This window comes from Rhinatrema bivittatum, chromosome 14, assembly GCF_901001135.1.
Source record: "Rhinatrema bivittatum chromosome 14, aRhiBiv1.1, whole genome shotgun sequence".
Classification (NCBI taxonomy): domain Eukaryota; kingdom Metazoa; phylum Chordata; class Amphibia; order Gymnophiona; family Rhinatrematidae; genus Rhinatrema; species Rhinatrema bivittatum.
Window position 1 is genome coordinate 81,204,951 of NC_042628.1, and position 25,096 is coordinate 81,230,046.

Below are 25,096 nucleotides of genomic sequence, written 5' to 3' on the forward strand. Positions count from 1 at the left end.
GCTTCTAAAATGATACAGGGCCTGTACCACAAACCCTACGCAGAGGGCTAGATATGTGTTTACAGGAAAAATGCTACCTACATCTAGCCCAGGGACATTTAAGAAACTGAAAGATACATGCTGAAAAATAAAAGAGAATAGGGGAGGGGGATATGACAGAAATGTTCAAATATTTAGCATGATTAAGTAAAGCACAGAAACTGTTGCGTCTCTGGACCTTTGGGCCGAGGCAGGATTGGCGCAACCTGCAGGGAGGATCCCTGTCGGTTCCTACCATCAGCAGGCAGACCCGGGAGAAGAAGAGACCCAGCGGGATCTTTGCCTACACCAGCCCTCATTCCCTTTGAGTTCAGCCTTTGGGTGCTGGGGCTGGCAAGTCTTAGGTAGGGTCTCTGCTGATGGTAGAAGAGGTCATTCTTGGATCGCTGGGTCATAGGCAGACGGAGGACAGATGAGTCCAAGGTCCAGGCTATGGTTAGAGGCAGGCGGCAATCAAGACAATCCAAGGTCAGAGGCAGGCAGCGGTCAGAAGAATCCAGGATCAGTCCAAGGTCAAACCAGGTATCCATCTGAGGGAAGAAAAGGGACAGATAGGCAGGCAAGGAGAAGTATAGGCAGGTAATGTGGAAGAAGACAAGACCGGAACTGAAGACAAGACGCTGAAAGCAACACACACTACTTGAGGAGTAGGTGGACCTGTTTCTAAGGCAATAAAAGACAGGTCAAGAGGGCCTTTTATAGGCCTTGACTGAGTGATGTCATCAGGAAGCGCCACAAGGCTTTTCCTACCGCTGGCCCTATAAATATAGTAGCATCGGGTGCATGCACACCTATGGAGGAGCGTGGCAGGAGGGAAACAGCGGCGTTATTCTGCAAGGTGAGTCGGAAGCATGTTGCCATGAAGAGAAGTAGTGCCCGGCCGCAAAGAGTGCTGTTGGCGTGTCACCGTATCTGGAAGCCCGGCCAGAGAGGTGAGGGCAGCGGTTTGTGGGATTAGCCGGCGGACTGCTGAATGCAACAGAAACATGCAATTTTCCATATAAAAAATAAATTCAAGGAAGCTGGAAGGAGAGAGGTCTAGAAGAAGCGCTTAGACGGATAGACCTCCTACCCCACAGTGCGGTATATAAAAACTTTAAAATAAATAAATAAAATGAGAAAATACCACTTTCCTAAGTGAATCAGGGCCATCAGAAAGGGCAGGCAAGATAGGTGACTTCCCGAGGCACAAGTGCGCTATGTTCCTGGCCATGGCCGGTAACTGTCCTGCTTTGAATAACCTACCGAAATAGCTGGTAGAACCCAACTCAAGCATGCTTGGGACAGATGCAGAGGTTGGGTTGAGAGGTTGGATAAAAGAGATGGAGCAAAGGGTGCTTGGGTGTTGGTTTGATTTTAGAAACTTGGGCAGACAGTAAAACTGATTTAGATAAGAAAAAATATCATTGTTGCAGGGTCCATGAAATCTGTGTCTGAGGCTTCCAACACGTAGACACCTCCAGCCTAGCCGGTCCCGACCTTTCCGTGCCTTCATTTCCAGTCGAGTCCTCCACACCCTTCTTAAATGGGGGTAAATAAAATGATTTCCACAGTGAAACTTTAAGAACCTTCACTAAATATCTTTTAAACCTATCTTTAGCAGATGTAAGAGGTGCTTTAGGAAAATGTATGACGCATTGGGTTTCATCCTGCACAAAACTTTCCAAGGCTCTCCAGTTCATTATTTATAGCCTGGTTTTCTTTAATTGATAGTTCTTGTAAGTTTTTAATATGCACAATTTATTTTTTAACCCTGGACTTTTCTAGCACTTGTATCCTATTTTCATTGGTTTTAGACAGAATTGAGTTTACCTGCAAAGCAACCGAGGCACTAAGACCTTCTGTTGCCTCCCAGATTATCAGAGGGAGCGTTGCTGGCATAAACTGTCTTGCAGTGGTCGAGGCTTTGGCACTGTTTCCTGAGCACTTTCAGTTCTAGGGCACGGCCAGGTAGTTAGGGCACTCTCTATTCCTCGCCTCCATTCTGGCTAAGTATTTTCAGCTTATTTTTACTTCTTTTGCTTATTGATCTGAAGTTGTGTAGAAGCTTGTGTAGAAAGCTTCTGTGATTATTTACTGCCTGTGTTTTAACTTCTTTCTAGTCTGTTTCATTTTGTGTAGAAGCTTGTGTAGAAAGCTTCTGTTGATTATTTCCTGTCTGCAAAGCTATAAGCTTTTAAACTGGGAAAATCTCTCTAGTTTGGGGTTAGCTGGCACAACTAAAAAACTGGGGCATAAAGACTGTTTTTTTAAAAAAAGAATTGACCAAAAGGCAAAGACAACAGTCCAGAAGTGCCCTGCTTTACCTAGCTTGTCCCAGGCTAAACTGTTTGACTCCCTCCCACCCCTGGGGCTTGTTTCTAATAAAGACTGCCTAGATTACCATTGGCAGCAAGATAAATTAGTACATTGGTTACAGTCAAGGAAATAAAGCCACAAATTACCAAGATGAGGACTATCCAATGTAACTGCTGTGGAGCCTTTATTCTGAGGGAAAGCATCTGGAAACTTAGAGCTTGCCCAATTTGTGCACAACTCTCGTCCTTGAAAATGGAGCTGACTGTGATTAAAGATCAATTAGCTTCAATTAAAAGAATTACACCCACATTGCATTACTCAGAAAATAATTCCCCAATACCACAAACAAACCAGGAGTCAAGAAAAGGAGATCCATTAGGCTCAGGTAGGACCCACAGTCACCCATTCTTGACAGAAGAGCAGCCAACAGGTATACCGCCCCACTCAAACAGGTCATCAGGAAATTCTTTAAAAACCAGGAATACAGTTGGCTCTGGTAGAATTAGACCTGTGATGAGGAGACACACAATGTACCAAATGCAAAAAGAACAACAAGCCTTCTCTAAAATAAAAACTGAAGAAGTTCTTGAGAAAAGCATTGCAGTATTACCAGAAAAGAGAGAGAAAACACAATGCATGCAGTATTTAAAGATCCATAAGCAAAAAAAAAATCTAATTGAGATGGAAAACTCTGTCAACAGTGGCACTACCGCAAAAAGAAATAGTGAAGTAAATAACAAATCTCAACAAATATCTCACAAGGAGTCCAGGAAATGCAATAACCGTAAAGAGAGTACCTGGAAGGCTATGACCACAAATGCTCATAGTTTGGGAAATAAAATCCCAGATCTGCAGGCCCTAATGGCTGAGGCAGAATTGGACATTGTTGCTATCACAGAAACATGGTTCACAGAATCTCATGAATGGGATACAACAATACCAGGCTACAACTTGTTAAGGAAGGACAGAGAGGATAGAAAAGGGGGAGGTGTGGCTCTTTATGTCAGAAACAACATCCAAGCAACTGAGCTACAAGGAAGTTGGGGTATTGAAGAAGCTCTATGGGTCGACCTAAAAAACAATGACGGAGCATCCATTTATATTGGAGTGGTTTACAGGCCTCCAAACCAAAAGGAAGAGCTGGACAGAGATCTGGTTAAAGACATCCATAAGATAGGTAAGAAGGGAGAAGTGGTGATCGTGGGTGACTTTAATATGCCAGATGTAGACTGGAAAATCCCATCTGCAGAAACTAAAAATAGTAGAGCGATAGTGGATGCCATGCAAGTATCTTTGTTCAAACAAATGGTGTTGGAACCCACGAGAGAAGGAGCTATACTCGACTTAGTGCTCACTAATGCAGATAATGTCTCAGATGTCCAGGTGGGCGCCCACCTCAGCAGCAGTGATCATCAAACGGTATGGTTTAATATCACTAAAATAATAGGGAAAAGAACCACAAAGACCCGAGTTTTACAGTTCAAAAACACAGACTTTGAGGAAATGGGGAACTACCTGGAGGAAGAACTTAAAGGATGGGAGAACGAGAGAGATGTGGATCAGCAGTGGACCAATCTAAAAGGAGCAATCACCAAGGCAACTGCTCTATATGTTAGAAATGTAAAGAAAAGCAAAAGAAAACTGAAACCTATCTGGTTCTCAATGGAGGTGGCTGACAAAATTAAAGCTAAAAGAACAGCATTCAAGAAATATAAAGGATCCCAAAGGGAGGAGCCCAAAGAAGAATATTTGTATCAACTGAGGGAGACAAAGAAATTAATCAAGTTGGCAAAGAGTCAAGCGGAAGAGAGGATTGCCAAGGAGATAAAAAATGGTGACAAAACATTTTTCAGATACATCAGCGAAGAGAGAAAGGTCCAAAGTGGTATAGTGAAATTGAAAGGTGGTAATGATCAATGTGTAGAGAGAGACGAAGAAATGGCAGAAATATTAAACGAATACTTCAGCTCTGTGTTCACTAAAGAAGACCCTGGAGAAGGACCATCACTAAACAACAAGAAACTGGAGGGAAGGGGAATAGATGAAAATCCTTTTACAGTAGAAAATGTGTGGGAAGAACTAAAGAACCTGAAAGTGGACAAAGCCATGGGGCCTGATGGGATTCATCCAAGGATATTGAGGGAGCTCAGAGATGTTCTGGCGGGTCCGCTGTGTGACCTGTTCAATAGATCCCTAGAAACGGGAGTGGTGCCGAGTGATTGGAGAAGAGCGGTGGTGGTCCCGCTTCACAAGAGTGGGAACAGGGAAGAGGCAGGCAACTACAGACCGGTTAGCCTCACTTCGGTGGTGGGAAAAGTAATGGAGTCACTGCTGAAAGAGAGAATAGTCAACTATCTACAGTCTGGAGAATTGATGGACCAGAGGCAGCATGGATTCACCAGGGGAAGATCCTGTCAGACAAATTTGATTGACTTTTTTGACTGGGTAACCAAGGAATTGGATCAAGGAAGAGCACTAGATGTCATCTACTTGGATTTCAGCAAAGCTTTTGATACGGTTCCGCACAGGAGACTGGTGAATAAAACGAGAAGCTTGGGAGTGAGTGCCGATGTGGTGACCTGGATTGCAAATTGGTTGACGGACAGAAAACAATGTGTGATGGTAAATGGAGCCTTCTCTGAAGAGAGAGCGGTTTTAAGTGGTGTGCCGCAAGGATCGGTGTTGGGACCGGTCCTGTTCAATATCTTTGTGAGCGACATTGCAGACGGGATAGAAGGTAAGGTTTGTCTTTTTGCGGATGACACTAAGATCTGCAACAGAGTGGACACGCCGGAAGGAGTGGAGAGAATGAGACGGGATCTAAGGAAACTGGAAGAGTGGTCGAAGATATGGCAGCTGAGATTCAATGCCAAGAAGTGCAAAGTCATGCATATGGGGAGTGGAAATCCGAATGAACTGTACTCGATGGGGGGGGAAAGGCTGATGTGCACGGAGCAGGAGAGGGACCTTGGGGTGATAGTGTCTAATGATGTGAAGACAGCGAAACAATGCGACAAGGCGATAGCAAAAGCCAGAAGAATGCTGGGCTGCATAGAGAGAGGAATATCAAGTAAGAAAAGGGAAGTGATTATTCCCTTGTACAGGTCCTTGGTGAGGCCTCACCTGGAGTACTGTGTTCAGTTCTGGAGACCGTATCTACAAAAAGACAAAGACAAGATGGAAGCAGTACAGAGAAGGGCGACCAGGAAGGTGGAGGATCTTCATAGGATGACGTACGAGGAGAGATTGAAGAATCTAAATATGTACACCCTGGAGGAGAGGAGGAGCAGAGGTGATATGATACAGACTTTCAGATACTTGAAAGGTTTTAATGATCCAAAAACAACGACAAACCTCTTCCGTAGGAAAATAATCAGCAGAACCAGGGGTCACGATTTGAGGCTCCAGGGAGGAAGATTCAGAACCAATGTCAGGAAGTATTTCTTCACGGAGAGGGTGGTGGATGCCTGGAATGCCCTTCCGGAGGAAGTGGTGAAGACCAGAACTGTGAAAGACTTCAAAGGGGCGTGGGATAAACACTGCTGATCCATAAAGTCAAGAGGCCACCAATGAAGAGTGGGTGACTCGCCAGAATGATGGCTATTGACACAATACCCTTATTAAATAAACATACACATGCTTACTGTGACTCCTACATCGCTCTAAGCTTCAACAGCAAGAGGTAATGGAAAAAAGGATTTGCACTCATAAAGAGGGGAGTAGCTGGCTTGTTACGGCGGTTACTACCCCAAACCAAATATGCCTGATACTTCACTTTCAATGCATATACAGCATAGCTCTCTGCTTCAATGACAGGGGAGAAGAATAACTGATACTTCACACATCCAGCAGAGCTCTCTGCTACAACGGCAAAGGAGAAGAAAAAGGGTTCGCACTCAAAACGCGGGGAGTAGCTGGCTTGTTACGGCAGTTACTACCCCAAACCAAATGTGCCTGATACTTCACTTTCCATGCATATCCAGCATGGTTCTCTGCTGCATCGGCATGGGAGAAAGACTGATACATCACGCATTTCCAGCATAGCTCTCTGCTTCAACGGCAGGGGAAAAAAAAAACAAAACAAAAAAACAAAAACAAAAAACTGATGCTTCACGCATATCCTGCATAGCTTCAACGACAGGGGTGAAGAAAAAAAAGGATTCGCAATCACAAAGCGAGGAGTAGCTGGCTTGTTACGGCGGTTACTACCCCAACCAAATGTGCCTGATACTTCACTTTCAATGCATATCCAGCATGGCTCTCTGCTTCTACAGCAGGGGAAAAGAAAAAAAAAAACCAACAAGAGCTGTACAACATAGTCTAGGTAAAACAAATAAGCATGGGTGTAGCTTGCTTATCGCGGCGGTTACTGCCCCTACTACCCCTAACTAATCAAGCTAGATATTTCACTTGCATGCAGCTCCATCACTGCTCTCTACATTAATGGTGGGGGTGGAAGGGGAATAGAACAAGGAGCTAAGAGTAACAGATAAGAATGAGAGAAAAAATGTGTGAGGCTTGCTGGGCAGACTGGATGGGCCATTCGGTCTTCTTCTGCCGTCATTTCTATGTTTCTATATGTTTCTATGCCTTCTTTCAAAGGAAACTCTAGCATGGCTAGATATAGTTGCGATGGAGAAGGTACAGAGAAGGGCAACCAAAATGATAAAGGGGATGGAACAGCTTCCCTATGAGGAAAGACTAAAGAGGTTAGGACTGTTCAGCTTGGAGAAGAGACGGCTGACGAGGGATATGATAGAGGTGTTTAAGATCATGAGAGGTCTTGAACGAGTAGATGTGAATTGGTTATTTACACTTTTGAATAATAGAAGGACTAGGGGGCACTCCATGAAGTTAGCAAGTAGCACATTTAAGACTAATCGGAGAAAATTCTTTTTCACTCAACGCACAATAAAGCTCTGGAATTTGTTGCCAGAGGATGTGGTTAGTGCAGTTAGTGTAGCTGGGTTCAAAAAAGGTTTGGATAAGTTCTTGGAGGAGAAGTCCATTAATGGCTATTAATCAATTTTACTTAGGGAATAGCCACTGCTATTAATTGCATCAGTAGCATGGGATCTTCTTAGTGTTTGGGTAATTGCCAGGTTCTTATGGCCTGGTTTTGGCCTCTGTTGGAAACAGGATGCTGGGCTTGATGGACCCTTGGTCTGACCCAGCATGGCAATTTCTTATGTTCTTATGGCTGATTACTTTCTTGGGCTTACTGCATTAGTTTTTAAACAATTGTTAAACTTTGTGGTGTTTCAGGGTCACTGAGCTGCACCACAAATAAATTACATTTTTTTTTTTTTACATTTAGTTGGCAATTAAAATAAAATCATTACAAATTCCTCCCTCTAATCATTCTAATTTATATTTATTTATAAAGTGTTTTGATAAATCCTCTTGCTTAGCAGCTCACCCAGTTATACATTTAAATTAATTGAGGTGTTGCTGTGCTGATCATCATCAGAACACAAAGCAGGCGTTGCAGCGATCCATGTAAAACATGTATGCAACAGACTGGTGAAGGGGGCCTCAGAGAAAGAGATGTTATATTAAACAAGTGCTTGAAAATACAAGAAATAAAATTTGGCAGAACACAAGGGAACAGGGTCCAAGGAACAAGACTACAAAGATTGAGTAGATGGTGATTACCTTGATTGCGCTGGTTCTTACTGAAAGTTAGAAAGAAGGCCTAATCTCTTCTATCTCAACTGCTTCCATAGGTCCCGTCTCCCACAAGGAAACTCTAGGTGGCTTTTTGAGATTCTCTTCCTGTTGCATTCTGGGACCTGTAGTACATATTTCAAATGGAAGAACCCACAAGTCCCAGAAGTTACTGAATGGAAGATCAGAACCCAGTAGCTGACCTTATCTCCCTCCAGAAATAGGGCTGGCTTAAGTAATAACTAGGGAGCAGATTAGAGGAAAGCTGCATTACCAGACATAGTCCCTCATTTCTCTTCCTGTCATGTTGGCCAGAATAAGGTCACACGGTAATTGCCATTAGCCAGGTGAATGGTCACTGATACTTGGCTGTAGTCCTGATGCATGGCCGCATGCCACTAGGCAGCAGATTTTGAGGAAGAGTGGCCCAGTCTTCTGGCCCTGATGGTGGAACAAAAGGACTCCAGGTCATATGGGACAGGCTAAGCCAGACCCTTACAGCTACGAACTTGAAGTGATGCACGCTTTGCGCTTTTTGTGAAAAGTGGTTTATAAATCTGATAAATTGCAATGAAAATGAAGTTTCCATTAAAAAAACCCCTGTATTTTATTGCTGTATTATTTATATGATGCATTCTGATTATTGTATTTCTTGCTTGATGTAAACTATATAAGAACGTACCATGCTGGGTCAAGACCAAGGGTCCATCAAGCCCAGCATCCTGTTTCCAACAGAGGCCAAACCAGGCCACAAGAACCTGACAATTACCCAAACATTAAATAAATCTCAAGATACTATTGCTTAATAATTTATAGCAGTTTATTGATTTTTCCTCTAGGAACTTATCCAAAACTTTTTTTTAACCCAGCTACAGTAACTGCTGTAACCACATCCTCTGGCAATGAATTCCAGAGCTTTATTGTGCGTTGAGTAAAAAAGAACTTTCTCCAATTAGTTTTAAATGTGCCCCATGCTAACTTCATGGAGTGTCCCCTAGTCTTTCTACTATCTGAAAGAGTAAATAACCAATTCACATCTACCCGTTCTAAACCTCTCATGATCTTAAACACCTCTATCATATCCCCCCTCAGTCGTCTCTTCTCCAAGCTGAAAAGTCCTAACCTCTTTAGTCTTTCCTCATAGGGGAGCTGTTCCAATCCCCTTATCATTTTGGTTGCCCTTCTCTGTACCTTCTCCATCACAATTATATCTTTTTTGAGATGCGGTGACCAGAATTGTACACAGTATTCAAGGTGTGGTCTCACCATGGAGCGATACAGAGGCATTATGACATTTTCCATTCCCTTCCTAATAATTCCTAATATTATGTTTGGTTTTATGACTGCCGCAGCACACTGAGCCGACGATTTCAACTTTGGATCAAACTTGTTTCAAGGAAGGTAGCAGAAAAACAGAACCTACGTAGAAAGAGACAGAGCTCAGTGAAGTGGTGCTCCTGAGGGTTCAAAGGTCACTTGAATGAGGACAGCAAGGCTCCAGGCTGAGGATTTTCTGTAGAGGGTTCTTTAGTAAAGCATTGACCACATTCCTGTTATTCTGGCCATGGAATTTCTCTACCGGCCTCGGCAAAGTTAATTTTCATCTAAAGAAACCAAAGACCCTGGTGAGGAGGGTAATTCATTTCTAAACTTTCCATCCTTCTTGGGCAGAGGGAGGAGCAGAAGAAGGCAGAGACTAGAGAGGCAGTGGAGGGGTAGAGGAAGGATGGAAGGAGACAGCAATGGCAGAAAAGCAGGAAGGCTACAGGAGAACAGGTTGTGAGGAGAGGCAGAGACAAAGGACAGGACTGGAGAGAAATGAGGAGCAGAGGGAACAGGAAGTAGGAACAGGAGGGAGCGCACACAGAGATTAAAGGTAAGCGAACACTTCATTTCTTTTTGAAACCCTTGTTATCCTCCTTAACCTCGTAACCTTTGCGTTTCTGTAAACCGTTATGATGGCGAAACCGAATGAAGGTATATAAAGCTCGATAAATAAATCAGAGGCGTCAGAAGGGAAGGAATGAGTAGGAGAGACGGAAGGAGCAGAGGATTCAGGTCAGGAGGGTCAGAAAGTCAGGCTTAGAGAGGGTGGGAAAAGAGGAGTAAGATCAATCTTTCTCAAACCCTAAATGGGGTGATTATTCATTTTTTCATGTAAAGAAGATGAAAATATTTCAGAACAGCTTTATCAATCCAGATTAATTCTGTTTCTCACCCTGAAACACTGGATCCAGCCAGCAAGTATCTAAAGCTTTCTGAAATTTAACTGAGAGGCTGTGTAGCAGTAAAGAAAAGGTGGAGATCGGTGAGCATGAAAAAAACTTTTCTTGGAACTTGCCCGACTCCGGCCGAGTTCTGCACTTTTCTGAAGAGCTGCCTCAGGGGCTCTGCGTGTCAACCGGATAGGAGTTGGGAGGTTGAATCACCACTCCCTCCATCACTCTATTCAGTCAAGCGTATTATATTTAGTTTGAATCCTTTGCCACTGGCCATTCTCCCGGGGATGTCCCCTGCTTGGTCAGGATGAATGATGTGGGCTATGAAGCTATTTAATCGAGCCGCTAGGACTGTAGCTAGAATCTTTAAGTCCAAGTTGATCAGAGATATGGGACCATACGAACCACAAAGTATAGGGTTGCGGCCCGGTTTTGCCAAAATCGTTATAGCTGCAATGTTGGAGTCAGGTAGTAGAGAACCACCCTCTCGAAGATAATTAAATAATTTCTGCATAGGAGCAACCAAGTGTGGAGCAAACGTTTTATAAAATTTGGCAGTGAGGCCATCTGGACCAGGGGCCTTTCCCACTTTGAGATCCCTCATAGCCAGAAGCAGCTCTGGGGTAGTAATGTCAGCATTGAGAAGGTTCCTCAATTCCAGATTCAGACTGGGAAGTGGCAATGAGGTCCGGGGTGATCTGGGATTCAGCCTGATATAAAGTCTGGTAAAATTTAAGAAACTGCTGGGATATTTCAGACGTGGTAGATAAGACCTTACCAAGATCATCTTTGATTTTCAGAATATAATTTTGAAAGGTATTTTTTTTCAATGTGTAAGCCAGCGCCCCCTTCAAAGTGTGCTTAATGAACTAATTCTAGTGAATGAGCTATATGAGCAGCTTCTAGTCTGTGCAGCTCCTCTCTGGCTTTGGTGAGGCAAAGTAAAGTGGCCAGAGAACCATTCTGGTTATGTTGTTTTGAGAGAAGGTTTATTATATCCCGCATACGGGAGCTTTTAGCCTCCTTTTGTTTTTTGAGATACGAGGAGTGAGATATAAAATGACCTCTAATATATGCTTTGAAACTATCCCAGATCACCACCGGGGAATCAACGGATCCATCGTTAGTACAGTTATAGTCTGTACAGTTTCTTGTGTATAGGTAGGAACACTCACAATGGAATCATTTAATCTCCAAAAACTCCTACCCACTCCCTCCCCCCGCAGAGCCAAATCTAAACTGATAGGGGTGTGATCAGACCATGAAATAATGCCTACTTCGGGGTTGTGAACATGTTAGAAAAGTGATTTGGTCACTAAGATGTAGTCTATGCAGGAGTAGGAATCATGTGGCTTAGAGTAATATCTATATGATCTTGATTGAGGGTAACGAAGCCTCCAAGGATCAACAAGCTGTACATCATTCATGAGATCTTTTATGACTCTACTGTGAATTTTTGCCATAGTTGCCACAGGTGCATGTTTTTTGGTTACTTATCATGTTTGTCATGGATCTTCTTTTTGTTACACTAGGAGACATCCCTATAGCTCATACCTATGATGGTTGCTTTGGACTTTATTTAGCGGAGGAACGATTAATGGGACCTGTCTTTCATGGTGTCTAAGTAATGGGAGAGGGCCACATTGAAGTCACCACCCAATATTATCTGGCCCATGCCATGTTGTAATAGCAATTGATGGAGTTCTTGGAAAAAGAGAGCCTGTTCTTTGTTGGGGGCATGTACATTCACAATAGGATAAAGAGATCCATTAATTTTAATACGGAGTAGAAGGTAACCTTCCTTTGGGATCTGTAAGGCTAAATGTATTCAAAAATAAAAATTTGCAAGAACAGTATTCCAACCCCTGTGTATTTGGCTAATTTGTTTCTAGCTGTGAAATACTGTCTGTTATATTTGGAGGATCGTAATAGATATTCGTATCTTCTAGACAAATGTGTCTCCTGAAGGAGAACAATCTTTGGCATTTTCAAGTCTAATTCCCTAAAGAGAAAGCTCCGCTTTTGCAGTGAGTTGAGCCCCTTTACATTCAAGGACAATTCATGGATTTTAGTCATTGACATAGACTAAGGTGTAGATCAAAATTAAGCCCCAACCTCGTGTCCTGGTATGAAAGACAGGTCCCATTAGTCATTCCTCCTCTAAATAAAGTCCAAAGCAACCATTATAGGTATGAGCTATAGGGATGTCTCCTAGTGTAACAAAAAGAAGATCCATGACCAACATGATAAGTAACCAAAAAACAGCACTTAACCCGTGGGGATGAGAGTCATCCCCTGTGTACAGAATGTAACCTGCCGGACCCTCCTGGCAGGTCATACACTCTCCATATCAGGGGAGATTCTTTGTCAAGGATGGGGATGAGAACCCTTCGCCGCCTGAAAAACAAAATGTGTTAGCATAAAGATACAACAATCACTGAGCCGAACAGAAAGTATGAGCAGGTAGCCTCCTGGTTAAGAAATCTGGAGTTCACAGTCACTCCTCGAGGTTCCATATAACAGATGTCCACTGCCTATTCACAAAGGTAGCAAGACATCATCTGCTGGATTGTCCATCCCTCTCTTTGGGGAAGAAATCAGGTGATTGCTTGGCTGGAACTGGGTCCTCCCGAGTGCCTCCTGAGTCTGCTGTTTCTTTTGCTGACCCTCTGCCAGGCTGTAGTTGTGAATCCACCATGTGGAGCTTTGGGTGCGCTGGCCTGAATTGCAGTGCTGGTGAAGCCACGCGGCGTCAGTATTGTGAGGGCCTCTGTTGGCGTGCAGATACGGTGGGTGACCCCGTCCAACAAAAAGGATAGTCCAAAAGGGTGCAACCAGCGGTAGCGAATATTTTCCCTTTGGAGATAAGATGTGATTTCCCAGAGTGAGTACTGATTTTGAAGAGTAGCTTGTGAAAGGTCAGCATAGATGGATATCGCCTGATTTTCCCAGCACCAGACATATTGAGCTTTGGCTGCTTGCAGTAACTGCTCTTTTGTGGAGAAATCATGAAAGCACGCCGCTATAACATGCCATTTATTGAGGTGAGGTGCTCTTATTGATTTATTTAAAATCTTTTCTATACCGTCGTTAATTTACCATCACAACGGTTTACAATAAGGCACAAATAGTATTAAAAGTTGATTCGTATAGATAACATATTATAGATGTGCCATCAATGAGCGGTAACGTTCTTTTAATGTACAACTATGTGTTGAGTTTTGCTTATATGTAGGTTGAAAATCTCCTTTACAGTTCCTATATGAAGTTAACACTCTAATATGTATTTAGATGTGGGAAAGAAAAAAGAAAGTGCCCTGTGAGCTCTGTCGAATTTAATTTCAGGTGGAGCAAAGTCTACTTCTGGATGAGTAGTAAGAAGTAGGTGATTACAAAATTTTTTCAACACCACAGCGCAATTGTCGTTGGTGGCATTCTCGAAAAAACCTCTGAAATGGAGGTTGCTGCGGTGAGCCCTATTCTCCAAGTCAGCAATTTTCTCTTTCAATTGCTGTGTTTGGGATTGGAGGTCTGTGCATGCTGTGGTGGTCTGTTTGAGCAGCTCAGCCTATCTATTCTAGTATCCAGCTCATCTACCCTATGTCCCAAAGATGAAATTTCCTCTTTTAATTCTTCCATATGTGCAGTCATTTCTTGCCTGTATGATATGTCTGCCCTCAAGCCTGCAAACCATTCTCTGAACTCCGAGCGGGTGGGGTGCTCCGAGATCGCTGCATCGGGGCTGTCGGAGGGATCAGCGTTTGGCAGCGTTGGGTCGGCGGCTTCTTGCCTTCCACTCGGGCCTACCTCGCGATCTTCGGCCTCAGGCAACCCTCCTTTATATGAAAAACGCTGGAAATCGACGCTTTTTTTCTTCGCTGCCATGGGGAGCGAGTGAGGTCCACCTATGTACTCTTTTTGACGAGTTTGGTAAGATTTCGGCTCGGATGATGTTTGATGTTAATCGGCAGTGGTGGGAGCTCAGGTTTTAAGCTGCTTTCCCCATCTGTGATGTCACTTCCCCCCCCAACATGCACATTTTAACACTCAAAAATTAACGCCAGCCCTGGAGCTGGCGTTAAGTTTTGAGGAGCCCCAAACGAAATAAAAAGCAGAAAATATTGCTTTTCTGTGGTTCCTCTGACTTAATATCGTGGCAGTATTAAGTCGGAGAAACCATAGAAAGCAGCAACATAAAAAAAAAAGACTTGACAGAGGTCTCATTTTACAAGCGGCCATTTTCTTAACCTGTGCACAGCCCCTTCTCCTGAGGAGGCATTAGGGATGCACAGTTTCCCCTAGTGCCTCCTTTTTAACTCAGCGGCTCATTTGCCTACTGCATTGAGTGCCCAGGAGAGATGGATGGGTGCACGTTACGAAAGCAGGCGCTCAATCATGAGTGCCCATTTTTCCCAGGTGGGTATTGCATGTGAGCATCTTCTGTCAGGTGTGACATGAGAACTAGGGCCCTAGAGCAAAGAACTACAAAAATGAAATTTCAGATCTATTTCAATTAATTTGTAACCTATCATTAAAATCATCCGTTATACCTGAAGGTTGGAAGATGGCCAATGTAACCCCAATATTTAAAAAGGGCTCCAGGGGTGAGCCTGACTTCAGTGCTGGGAAAAATAGTGGAAAGTGTTCTAAAGATCAAAATCACAGAGCATATAGAAAGCCATGGTTTAATGGAACAAAGTCAACATGGATTTACCCAAGGGAAGTCTTGCCTCACAAATCTCTTACATTTTTTTTGAAGGAGTTAATAAACATGTGGACAACGGAGAACCGGTAGATGTAGTGTATTTAGATTTTCAGAAGGCGTTCAACAAAGTCCCACATGAGGCTTCTACGAAAACTAAAAAGTCATGGGATAGGAGGCGATGTCCTTTCGTGGATTACAAACTGGCTAAAAGACAGGAAACAGAGAGTAGGATTAAATGGTCAATTTTCTCAGTGGAAAAGGGTAAACAGTGGAGTGCCTCAGGGATCTGTACTTGGACCGGTGCTTTTCAATATATTTATAAATGATCTGGAAAGGAATACGACGAGTGTGGTTATCAAATTTGCAGATGATACAAAATTATTCAGAGTAGTTAAATCACAAGTGGTCTGTGATACATTACAGGAGGACCTTGCAAGACTGGAAGATTGGGCATCCAAATGGCAGATGAAATTTAATGTGGATAAGTGCAAGGTGATGCATATAGGGAAAAATAACCCTTGCTGTAGTTACACAATGTTAGGTTCCATATTAGGAGCTACCACCCAGGAAAGAGATCTAGGCATCATAGTGGAGAACACATTGAAATCGTCGGCCCAGTGTGCTGCAGCAGTCAAAAAAGCAAACAGAATGTTAGGAATTATTAGGAAGAGAATGGTAAAATGATGGATGTCATAATGCCTCTATATTGCTCTATAGTGAGACCACATCTTGAATCCTGTGTGCAATTCTGGTCGCCACATCTCAAAAAAGATATAGTTGCACTAGAGAAGGTCGACCAAAATAAGTGGCATGGAACACCTGCCTTATAAGGTAAGGCTAAGGAAGTTAGGGCTGCACAAGAGACAACTGAGGGAGGATATGATAGAAGTCTACAAAATAATGAAAGGACTTGAAAAAGTTAATGTAAATCGGTTATTTATTCTCTCAGATAATAGAAGGACCTCAGGGCACTCCATGAAGATAGCAAGTAGCTCATTTTAAACAAATCAAAGAAAATTACTTTGCACTCAGTACATGGTTAAGCTCTGGAATTCATTGCCAGAGGATGTGGTTACACCAGTTAGTGTAACTTGGTTTAAAAAAGGTTTGGATAAGTTCCTAGAGGAAAAATCCATAATGGAGAAATTACTTACCTGATAATTTCATTTTCCTTAGTGTAGACAGATGGACTCAGGACCAGTGGGTTTATGCTCAACCTGCCAGCAGATGGAGACAGAGCAGGCTGACATCCAGTATAATTAACCCTGTAGAGACCCCAGCTTGCCAGTATTCTCTTCAAACGCAACTGTGGACAGAGTAGCTAAAAACTTGTTTAAAAACAGATAACCAACCATAAACACTGAACTCACATAAGATTCTAGGAATCCCAAGCTAGGGACTGGATGAACACTTACCAGTAATCCCTTGGGATCCAGAGCCCCACAGGAGGACTATTGACACACTCATGCAGCAGCCGAGGGCGGGAAGCTGAGTCCATCTGTCTACATTAAAGAAAATTAAATTATCAGGTAAGTAATTTCTCCATTTCCTAGTGTGTAGACAGATGGACTCAGGACCAGCGGGATGTACCAAAGCTACTCCCTAACAAGGTGGGAGGCTGTCCATGGTCCGGTCAACACCACATGTGCAAAGGCTGCGTCCTCCCGGGCCTGCACATCCAGATTAAAAAAAAACCTAGAAAATGTTTCTGAGGAGGACCACGTCGCAGCTCGGCAGATATCGATGAAAGACAGCAGACTAACCTCCGCCCATGACACTGCCTGAACCGTAGTGGAATGGGCCCTAACCTGAGTAGGCAACGGCTTTCCCGCATCCACATACGTGGCCGTGACCACATACGTGACCCACAAAGCCGGAGCACCCTGCTTATTCCCACCATGGACAACAAACAGGCAATCCATCTTTCAAAAAGACTCAAAAGATCACCAGATACCACTTGACAAGATGCTTAATATCCAAGGATATGGACTGGTTCAAATGAAAGTCCGAGACTATCTTGGGCAAGAAGGATGGAACAGTACGCAGCTGTAACACCCCCAGAGTCACCCGAAGGAATGGTTCCCGGCAAGACAAGGTCTGCAGGTCAAAAAACCGACACGCAGAACATATAACCACCAGGAACAGTCTTCAGAGTCAACAACCATAAGGAAGGCAACAAAGTGGTTGGAACGTAGGGCCCGCTAAAAAGTCCAGCACCAAATTAAGACCCCACAATGGAACCAGTAACCCCAAGGGAGGCCTAAGGTGCTTCACTCCCTTCAAAAAACAGGCCACATCAGGATGAGACGACAAGGAAACACCATTTACCAGCCCTCTGAAACAGGCAAGAGCCCTAAGCTGCACCTTTAAGGAATTCAGGGTCAATCCATCCTGCAAAAAATACAGAATGAGAGGGATCTTAACTGAACAAGCAAGAACACCCCGCTTCTCACACCAGGCCTCAAAAACTCTCCAAACCTGCACATAAGCCAAGGAAGTGGAGAACTTGCGAGCGCGAAGTAAAGTGGCAATCACTGTAGAGGAATAACCAAGCTTTAACAGGCGAGCCCTCTCAAGGGCCAAACCGTAAGATAGAATCGAGTCAGATCCTAGTGAAGAACTGATCCCTGCTGAGAAAGTCTGCTCTTACATTGTCTTTTCCTACAATATGAGAGGCTGAGATCATCTGCAGATGACCTTACGCCCATTCCATCAGTGGTCTATTTCCTGCAACACTTGCTGGTTCTTGGTTCCTCCCTGGTGATTGATATAGGCCACCATTATTGATTTTCTGACATCACTCAAACTGCTTGATTCCGCAGCCTGTGGCTGAACTGCAAGCATGCCAGCCATATCACCTAGGCCTCCAGATGATTGATGTTCTAGCGGGACTCTTCGGCATTCCAGCGTCCATGGGCTGTTAACTCCAGACAGTGACCCCCGCCAACCGTGGAAGCTTGCATCTGTTGTGAGTACCAACAAGGCTGGAGAGGACAAGGGAACTCCCTTTCTCAGATGATCCTGCTACAACCACCACTGGAGCTGGGAGCAGATTTCCATCGGCATAATCCTGAGACTGCAGGTTCTAACGAGATAGCAGAGAGCGCTGAAAAGGTCACATATGCTCCCTTGCCCACTGCACCATTTTCAGGGTAGCTGCCATCAAGCCAAGTACCTGTATGTAGGACCACACCATCGGGCGTATGGTGTTCATCAACTGACGCACTTGAAACATCAATCTCTGGATCCGAACTTCAGGTAGGAAAACGTTGTCCAGTCCTGTGTTGAACCGGACCCTCAGATACTCCAACAACTCAGATGGTTGAACATAAGAACATGCCATACTGGGTCAGACCAAGGGTCCATCAAGCCCAGCATCCTGTTTCCAACAGTGGCCAATCCAGGCCATAAGAACCTGGCAAGTACCCAAAAACTAAGTCTACTCCATGTTACCGTTGCTAGTAATAGCGGTGGTTATTATCTAAGTCAACTTAATTAATAGCAGGTAATGGACTTCTCCTCCAAGAACTTATCCAATCCTTTTTTTAAACACAGCTATACTAACTGCACTAACCACATCTTCTGGCAACAAATTCTAGAGTTTAATTGTGCGTTGAGTGAAAAAGAACTTTCTCTGATTAGTTTTTAAATGTGCCATATGCTAACTTCATGGAGTGCTCCCTAATCTTTCTATTATCCGAAAGAGTAAAAAACCGATTCACATCTACCCATTCTAGGCCTCTCATGATTTTAAACATCTCTATCATATCCCCCCTAAGCCGTCTCTTCTCCAAGCTGAAAAGTCCTAACCTCTTTAGTCTTTCCTCATAGGGGAGCTGTTCCATTCCCTTTATCATTTTGGTAGCCCTTCTCTGTATTTATTTATTTATTTTATTTAAACATTTTTATATACCGACCTTCCTTACAAGATATCAAGTCGGTTTACAATACAGAAAATAAATATCAGTACCTCACATATATCTCCAATTAAATTACAATAAACAGAATCCAATACTCTAAAATCATAGCTACAATATAAAACCAATATCAAATTAAAATCCTAATTTAAAAAACAATAAAACAATGCTAAACTAATACTACAGCCCACTACCGTCTCCATCGCAATTATATCTTTTTTGAGATGCAGCAACCAGAATTGTACACAGTATTCAAGGTGCAGTCTCACCATGGAGCGATACAGAGGCATTATGACATTTTCCGTTTTATTCACCATTCCCTTTCTAATAATTCCCAACATTCTGTTTGCTTTTTTGACTGCCGCAGCACACTGAACCGACGACTTCAATGTGTTATCCACTATGACACCTAGATCTCTTTCTTGGGTTGTAGCACCTAATATGGAACCCAACATTGTGTAATTATAGCATGGGTTATTTTTCCCTATATGCATCACCTTGCACTTATCCACATTAAATTTCATCTGCCATTTGGATGCCCAATTTTCCAGTCTCACAAAGTCTTCCTGCAATTTATCACAATCTGCTCTGAACAATTTTGTATCATCTGCAAATTTGATTATCTCACTCGTCGTATTTCTTTCCAGATCATTTATAAATATATTGAAAAGTATGGGTCCCAATACAAATCCCTGAGGCACTCCACTGTCCACTCCCTTCCACTGAGAAAATTGTCCATTTAATCCTACTCTCTGTTTCCTGTCTTTCAGCCAGTTTGCAATCCACGAAAGGACATCGCCACCTATCCCATGACTTTTTACTTTTCCTAGAAGCCTCTCATGAGGAACTTTGTCCAACGCCTTCTGAAAATCCAAGTATACTACATCTACCGGTTCACCTTTATCCACATGTTTATTAACTCCTTCAAAAAAGTGAAGCAGATTTGTGAGGCAAGACTTGCCCTGGGTAAAGCCATGCTGACTTTGTTCCATTAAACCATGTCTTTCTATATGTTCTGTGATTTTGATGTTTAGAACACTTTCCACTATTTTTCCTGGCACTGAAGTCAGGCTAACCGGTCTGTAGTTTCCGGGATCGCCCCTGGAGCCCTTTTTAAATATTGGGGTTACATTTGCTATCCTCCAGTCTTCAGGTACAATGGATGATTTTAATGATAGGTTAAAAATTTTTACTAATAGGCCTGAAATTTCATTTTTTAGTTCCTTCAGAACTCTGGGGTGTATACCATCCGGTCCGGGTGATTTACTACTCTTCAGTTTGTCAATCAGGCCTACCACATCTTCTAGGTTCACCGTGATTTGATTCAGTCCATCTGAATCATTACCCATGAAAACCTTCTCCATTACGGGTACCTCCCCAACATCCTCTTCAGTAAACACCGAAGCAAAGAAATCATTTAATCTTTCCGCGATGGCCTTATCTTCTCTAAGTGCCCCTTTAACCCCTCGATCATCTAACGGTCCAACTGACTCCCTCACAGGCTTTCTGCTTCAGATATATTTTAAAACGTTTTTACTGTGAGTTTTTGCCTCTACAGCCAACTTCTTTTCAAATTTTCTCTTAGCCTGTCTTATCGATGTCTTACATTTAACTTGCCAATGTTTATGCTTTATCCTATTTTCTTCTGTTGGATCCTTCTTCCAATGTTTGAATGAAGATCTTTTGGCTAAAATAGCTTCTTTCACCTCCCCTTTTAACCATGCTGGCAATTGTTTTGCCTTCTTTCCTCCTTTCTTAATGTGTGGAATACATCTGGACTGTGCTTCTAGGATGGTATTTTTTAACAATGACCACGCCTCTTGCACACTTTATTTTTGTAGCTGTTCCTTTCAGTTTTTTTCTAAATATTTTTCTCATTTTATCAGTTTCCCTTTTGAAAGTTTAGCACGAGAGCCGTGGATTTGCTTACTGTCCCCCTTCCAGTCATTAATTCAAATTTGATCATATTATGATCACTATTGCCAAGTGGCCCCACCACCGTTACCTCTCTCTCACCAAATCCTGTGCTCCACTGAGAATTAGATCTAAAATTGCTCCCTTTCTCGTCAGTTCCTGAACCAATTGCTCCATAAAGCTATCATTTATTCCATCCAGGAACGTTATCTCTCTAGCGTGACCCGATGATACATTTACCCAGTCAACATTGGGGTAATTGAGATCTCCCATTATTACCGCACTACCAATTTGGTTAGCTTCCCTAATTTCTCTTAGCATTTCACTGTCAGTCTCACCATCTTGACCAGGTGGACAGTAGTATACTCCTATCACTATAGTCTTCCCTGACACACAAGAGATTTCTACCCATAAAGATTCAATTTTGTATTTAGTCTCATGCAGGATGTTTATCCTGTTGGACTCTATGCCATCCTGGACATAAAGCGCCACACCACCTCCCGGGTGCTCCTCTCTGTCATTGCGATATAATTTGTACCCCGGTATAGCACTGTCCCATTGGTTGTCCTCTTTCCACCATGTCTCTGAGATGCCAATTAAGTCTATGTCATCATTTACTGCTATACATTCTAATTCTCCCATCTTACTTCTTAGACTTCTGGCATTAGCATACAAACATTTCAAAGTTTGTTTTTTGTTTGTATTTTCATTCTGCTTTTTAATTGATAGGGATAAGTTAGAATTTTTTAGCTCAGGTGAGTTTTTAGTTACAGGCACTTGGACTACTTTTCTTATTATTGGAACCTCACTGTCGGGATGCCCTAATTCTAATGCATCATTAGTATCCTTTGAAGATGCCTCGCTCCGAACCATGTGCTGCTGAGCGACTGTCGGCTTTCCCCTTTGTTCTAGTTTAAAAGCTGCTCTTGGTCAGGTTCACCACCCAACTGGGCTCCTGTAATAAGGAGATCACCTTGTGTGTCACCAGGCGGCTTTCTTCCTGAGACTTGGCTTGAATCAGCCGTGCACCAGGATTCCTTCTTTCCGCCAGGCCGCTGCACCATAATCTTGGAAAATGTTCTGGGAGCAGTGGCCAGACTAAAAGGCAGCGCATGAAGCTGATAATGGCATCCTAGCCCCGCAAAGCATTGGTGCTCCAGTCAGACGGGAATATGAAGGTAAACCCGTGACAGATCCAAGGAGGTCAGAAATTATCCCAACTGCACCGCCATTATTACAGAGCATAAGGTTTCTGTTCGAAAATGAGTCACCTTCAAGTGACAGTTGCCCCTCTTGAGATCCAAGATGGGATGAAAGAAACCCTCCTTGGGCACAAAAAAATAAATGGAATATCGCCCCCATACTTTCTGGAGATGGCACCGGAACCACAGACCTCAGTCTGAGGAGCCTTTGAAGAGTGAACTCCACTGCCTGCTTCTTCTGCAGGGAGGGGCAATGGGACATCATCCCGAGGAAAACTGCGAAATACCAGCGCATATCCTTCTGGTATCACCAGGGCCCACTGATCCCATGTGATCTCGACCCACCTCTGATAAAAGAAAGAAGCATCCCCCAATCTCCTGTTCCCAAAGGCTTGCTTAAGAATATCCTCAATCCTTCTATCAAGGCCACTCCTCCCTCTACAGGGATAGTCGTCCGCTTAGACACAGCACATACCAAAATGCAAATGCTCTATCACAGCCAGAACCAGGGGGTACAGGCCTCCAACTTCTGACGCCCTTTAAAATTTGCCTCTGGGGTAATCCCATTCCAGGATGGCACCCATCACTGGGAAAAAGCAAGAGGCTTTACGTAAGGAAACCAAAATGGGATTCTTCCTCTGCTCTGACATAGCGTCTGAAACAGGGACCCCCAGCTGTTTCAAGGTCCGGGAAATCATCTGTATGGTACGATGCGGTTCCAGCTCTGGAGGAATTTCCCCATCTTCCAGGGAATCTGGATCAACCTCATCATCAGTGCCATCCGGATTCCTGTCGGGAACATCCACGAGGAGCAGAGGCGAGCCCCGGCGCGTAAGCATAGGACTGGAAGAGGGAGGAGCCACCGGCTGAGGGTCCAACCGGACAGAAATGGGGGAAGCGGAGGACTGCGCCTGAAGAAAAAGGTTTGTAAGCCTTGAAAACATTCCAGCCAGGAAAAAGCAGCCGGGTCCAGACCAAGCCCAGAAGGAGCTGGAGCTGGTCCCACAGAACTGCCCCCTCGCCAGCGGAGGAGCCCGTCAAGGGAGAACCAGTCGAGGCCGTGACCAAACGATCATCAGAATGGGAAGAGCCAGGCTTAGCAAACCCCGAGGAAGGCAACTCTGCCTCAGCGTCCGAGCAGCGCTGACGCAGGTTAGACGTCAGGTCAGGCTGAGAGGCTCTGATATGACAGCAACACAAATAGGAAGACGCTTAGGCTTCTTGCTTACCGGCGCCATCGCTGCGGTAAATGTGCATCGGAACGGCCTGCGCTCAAAAATGAAATGCGCCCAAAAAGTAAGCGCCTAGAAGGAAATCGCAGCAAGGCGCACTCACAAACTGCGCGCCAAGTTAAGCGCATAAAAAAGGTTTGTGCGCGTAAGAAGCGAGCTGAAAAACTGAACGCACAACGCATGCGCAGAGCCGAGACACTGCGCACACCAGCCTATAGAGGGCAGAACACGCACAAGAGTGCGGAAAAATGGCTGTCGCGGCCTAGCACGCGCAAGAAAAAGCCTAAGCCCAGCCCACTGGGGGCCGCCTAACCTGCCAGACTGCCCAGTTCCCCAACCCCAGCCGGAGCGGGAAGAAACGTCGGCATGGCCTGCCGAGAACGGAGACCGCAGGAAGTCCTGAAAGCCCTCTTTTTTTAACCTTACCTGAGCTCAGGGCTTAGGGGTTGAGTACAGAGACGGTCTCCGGCTGCGGGGGGAGAGGGCTTAGGCTGTCACCTGCCCACTCAGCCTCCTGCACCTAAGTCCACAGCGGGAATCCCAGCGACCAGAGCAAGGCAGACCTCTGAAACCACCTCAGCTGGGGGAGGGCTATCCTTTCCTTAATTTAGAATTTCACATTTCTCTTTTCAAAAACCTCAAACCACTGCCCCCAGGGAGATGCACGTCCCCCATCTGCAGGAGCAGAGAATTCAGGCAGGCTGGGGTGGGGGTCACTGCAGGGTTATATAAACTGGGGTGTCAGCCTGCTCCCCATGCAGCATAAACCCCTGTCCTGAGTCCGTCTAGGGAGGCAAACTGAGCTTAATTAAGAAGTAATAGCTTGGGATTTATTTAATGTTTGGGTACTTGCCAGGTAATAGTGATCTGGGCTTGTTGGACCCTTGGTCTGACCCAGTCTGGCAATTCTTATGGCAATTAAACACCTGAGAGGTGGAGCTGCGCCAGCTGCAGGAGAGTCAGGGGCTCCTGGGGGACTGGAGGCCATGACCTCAAGTCCCGTTACTATTGATGCATGCAGAGGAGGAGGAAGCATTGCATGAGGCTGGGAGGGGTAGAGTGAGGGCTAATCTTAGGAAGCAGAGAGAACTGCGTGTGAGAGCACAGGGATGGTGAAGCTGTGCATGGGCCCCCTCGGCTCTCTTCCTGTCTGCATGCAGAGTTAGGATTCAGGCAGCTGCAGCTCCGGTGAGGCGCGGGAGCGCTCGGGTCGCCGGGTGGGAGGGGGAGGGAGGGAGAGGAAGCGCCGGAGCTCCCCCTCCCCCTCCCCCGCCGCCGCTGCTCTCACTTCCTCCGGCGCTGCAGCAGAGAGAGAGGGAGGAGGAGGAGGCGCAGTCCCGCCGCCGCCGCCGCCGGCGATGTTTGAGTAAGTCCTGGCCCTCCCCCTCCCCGCACCGTTACCTCTTTCCCGGGGGGGGGATCGGCTTTCTTTTTGTTCCGCCTGCGTGCGGAGCTGGGACGGGGGCTCGGTGCTGGGGTCCCCCCCCCCCTTCCCTTTCTGCTCGGCCCGGTCGCCCCCGGCTTTGTCCTGGGAGGGTGCCAGCCCCCCCCCGCCCCCTCCCTGTGGTGCATCCCCGCCTCCTCTCCGAGGCGGAAAGCGAGGTCCCGCTGGGTGCAGGGGAGCGGGGCTGCGGGGCTCCCTCTTTACTGAGCGCTCCTTGTGCAGCCCCGGACCGCATCCTGCGGGGAAGTCCTTCCTCATCCTGTAATGTCCCGGCCACAGGCGCTGGGCGTCCTGTCACATTCACTGAACCCAGCTCCCGGGCATGGAGGCAGCCGGGGGCCTCCTCCCACCCCTTTTACCGGACTCCGCCGCTGATTTGCCCCCCTGAAGGCGACCTCAGCCCGGCCTGAAACCTCTTTCAGCATCAGCTCTGGGCAATTCTCCGACCAGGCCAATGAC

At 45.0% G+C, this 25,096-nt stretch overlaps 1 protein-coding gene across 3 annotated transcripts in view; it reads left to right on the forward strand.

Moving 5' to 3' along the window:
* Nucleotides 1-25,096, forward strand: part of GRAMD1A (GRAM domain containing 1A) — a 279,381-nt gene that overhangs the window by 61,007 nt on the left and 193,278 nt on the right. The window contains exon 1 of one of the 3 annotated variants that reach the window (XM_029576481.1): nt 9,720-9,880. The exons of the other annotated variants lie outside the window; for them this stretch is intronic. The gene's annotated coding sequence lies outside the window, so the exon portion shown is untranslated. Of the gene's footprint in view, nt 1-9,719; nt 9,881-25,096 lie in introns of those variants that run through there. 3 annotated transcript variants of the gene reach the window in all.